This window comes from Lathyrus oleraceus, chromosome 2 (genome assembly GCF_024323335.1).
Source record: "Lathyrus oleraceus cultivar Zhongwan6 chromosome 2, CAAS_Psat_ZW6_1.0, whole genome shotgun sequence".
Classification (NCBI taxonomy): domain Eukaryota; kingdom Viridiplantae; phylum Streptophyta; class Magnoliopsida; order Fabales; family Fabaceae; genus Lathyrus; species Lathyrus oleraceus.
The window spans coordinates 31909206-31912800 of record NC_066580.1 but is presented as its reverse complement, the minus strand read 5'-3'; the positions used below and the strand labels follow the sequence as shown (position 1 = coordinate 31912800).

Genomic DNA, 3595 nt, shown 5'->3' with positions numbered 1-3595 from the left:
CCTAGGGCTTTGTCCCAATGGCAATGGCACATGCTTGCTTGCTTGACCTGATCTCCTAACCAGTTTGACCTAATTCCTCTGAATGGCTTGCACTTGGGCAAATGGCTATGCAATGTTATGCAGTGGACCATGTTATGTTAATGACCTAATATGAAATGAATGTACAAAAGGTAAGGTGCAAATTTGAGGTGCTACAGCTGCCCCTATTCAATCAACTGGGAACCCGAATGGATGAGAGCAACGGCTGTCAGACTTTCAGGGTAAACAGGGATTGAATACCAAGAACCGTAGAATTTGCACACTGCTGGGAATTTTTCCTTTCTTCAATGGATAAAGCCACATCCAGACATCACAACGACGAATGGGATCAGAAATCCAATCAACTAGATGCCAACGGACAACTAGGAAAAACTCAACGTTTACCAAAACCAACGGAGAGGTAACCAGACATCAACGGACGACGGATGAACTGGAAGGGATACAACCATATGTCAGCGGGCATAGTGGGAAAAACTCAACGTTTACCAAAACCAACGGAGAGGTAACTCTACTGGGGACGACCAGGAAAAACTCGACGTTTATCGAAACCAACGGAGAGGTAGCCAGACATCAACGGACGACGGATGAACTGGAAAGACTCGACCAGACGTCAACGGACGACAGGGAGAAGCTCGACGTTTATCGACACCAACGGAGAAGGAGAATCAACTGGGGACGACCAGGAAAACTCAACCAGACGCTAACGGACGAAAGGGAGACTCAACGTTTATCGACACCAACGGAGAAGGAGAAAGCCACTTCACGAGGGAAAGGCACCACAATCAGAAACCGAATAGGACGTCTACTGGGGATTCTGGCTGGGAATCAACCAGACATTAATGAATGACTGGGAATAGGGTATACAATCAGACGTCAACGGACGAATGAGAAAAACTCGACGTTTATCGAAACCAACGGAGAGGTAAATCCGCATGGGGAAGGGTACAACTAGACGTCATCGGACGAATAGGAAAAACTCAACGTTTATCGACACCAACGGAGAAGGAGAAAACTCTGAGGGGAATCATCTAGATATCCACGGATAACGGAAAAATCGACCTTTTTATTCCGGTGTCAGGTCATACTTGAACCTGCTCTGAAGATTCTTTGTTCAATCCTATTCAGGTCATGTATGAATCTGTTGTTGAACCCTTATTCCGGTGTCAGGTCATACTTGAACCTGCTCTGAAGATTTTTCTCTGTTTGTTCAATACCATTCAGGTCATGTATGAACCTGTTGTTGAACCCTTATTCCGGTGTCAGGTCATACTTGAACCTGCTCTGAAGATTTTTCTTTGTTTGTTCAATACCATTCAGGTCATGTATGAACCTGTTGTTGAACCCTTATTCCGGTGTCAGGTCATACATGAACCTGTTCTGAAGAGTTATTCTCCATGATTATTCCCCAGCATTGTCAGGTCATATATGAACCTGTTTTGGTCGTATATGAACCTGTTGTAGCATCTTTTCCTTTATTCGGGTTCGGTAAGTCATGTGTGAACTTACTACCGAAATCCCTTGTATTCTAAGTGTCGTTCATCAAATCTCACTTTGAATACTCCCCAGTGTGTGTCTGATTCTCCAGCAGGACTGTTTCCCCAGCAAGTTGTTTCTTACCATTCGTCTGTCTCCCTGTGGATCAGCAGTATTCCCCACAGTTTTGGTCTGTCTAGTAGCATCTCCTGTCAGGGGCTCACCATATCCCTAGCAGATAAAAATCACAAGAAATATAGAGTCTTTCATCCATGCATATCATATCATATCATATCATATCATATCATATCATATCATATCATGTCATGTCACATCATGTCATAGGGATTCAGGATCAAAATCCGGGTCTTCTTAGTATTTAACCATCTCCCACTATGATCATATGAAGAGTGTCCTGCTTCATATTCTCTAGTAGAAGATACTTAAATAGGGGCAACTGTCATACCCCGATTTTGACCCTGAATTTTTTCATTTTTATTTGGAACTTGGCCTAAAGTTCATTTGCATGCAATCATTCCCAAATCCATGTTTTGTTACACATTGGTCATTGTCTATGCCTTTTTGATCATGGTGCTCTTGATTATAAAATGGATTTTAATTATTTGACTTTTTTATTTTCAATTTGATTTTAATTTCGAATTAAGTTTAATTCCAAATTTCAATTTAATTTTAATTGTTATTTTTACTAATGATTCAAACTCTAATTGGTTTTAATTTTCAAATAGATGTTAGAATTGATATCAAAAGTAATTTTAACAAATTATGGATTAATTTGATTTTAATTGGATTTTTACTGATTTTTTGTTATTATTTAAATTGATATTTAAATTAGTCTTGGATTATTTCTAAAAATCCATTTTATAACCGTAGTTCATCCCAAATCAAAATAGCACATACACACATTTCATAACATTCAATAATATTTAGCTTTCAAGCATTTCCAAAAAAAAACCATATTTCACCAAGTAAAAGCATCCTAATTACAAACCAAACTCATTCAAACCAAAGCCATTGCTTCATTTCACGGACCTTTGATTACAATGTTTAAAACAAAATGCAAAATTCAAACCAACACATTAACATTTCAAAGCTGCTACAACCTTGGGCAATTCCAGAAATTACAGCGGATTCCCATTTGTTACATCCAATTTTCAAGACACCAACACAGAGACTGCTGCAGGTGATTGGGAAGGATATGAGAATTATGGTCTTTGGTTTTAGGCCTCGTACGAAACAGAGACGTGCAATATATGATGCACTACTGAAGTGTACAAAGCCAACAATATTATGGGATCTTTATGCTTTTATGGCCGGGCCTTCCAGTTTTCAGAACACTTTTTCGTTGGTGCGCTTATTAGATGAATATTTTCGACTTATTGGCAAAGTTTCACATCATGATTGAAAGTGGGTCCTTCACCTTGTCAAATGACTTATGGAGAATAAGTGGTGTGAATTCCAGTTATACAATGTGCCAGAATTATCCATTTGCTTTGGTTGTTCCAAAGAGCATTAGTGATGATGAAGTGCTCCAGGCTTGCAAATTCCGTGCAAAATGCCGACTGCCTGTAATTTCTTGGTGTCATCCTGTTACCGGCGCAGCTCTTGCACGTTCTTCCCAGCCTTTAGTTGGTCTCATGAGGAATATGAGGAGCAACATGGATGAAAAACTTGTGGCTGCACTTTGCAGCAACCTTGATGGCTCAAGGAGAAAGCTATATATCGCTGATGCGAGACCAAGGAAAAACGCATTAGCTAATGGAGCCATGGGAGTTGGGTCATTTTTGTTCACTGCCACATTGACAAAGCCATAAATTTGTTTCGTCTGCTGCAAAAAAATAAGAATCTAAATATTGACTCTGTTACTCTATTTGGTCTCATTCAAACATTATCCCAGCTTGGATGTCTAAGATTTATTAAGGAAGTTCACTGTTACAGTTATCAATTTTTCCATGGTAATAAGCTCCCTGTAAATAATTATCTTATTACTATGTGTGCTAAGTCTGGAAAACTGCCTATGGCTAGAAACATATTTGAGCAAATGACAGAACTCTGTCTCACATCA

At 39.4% G+C, this 3595-nt stretch overlaps 1 pseudogene; it reads left to right on the top strand.

Annotated features, from left to right (window-relative positions):
• Nucleotides 1-2587: 2587 nt before the first annotated feature.
• LOC127121765 (phosphatidylinositol-3-phosphatase myotubularin-1-like) lies at nt 2588-3344 on the top strand (annotated as a pseudogene).
• Nucleotides 3345-3595: the final 251 nt, after the last annotated feature.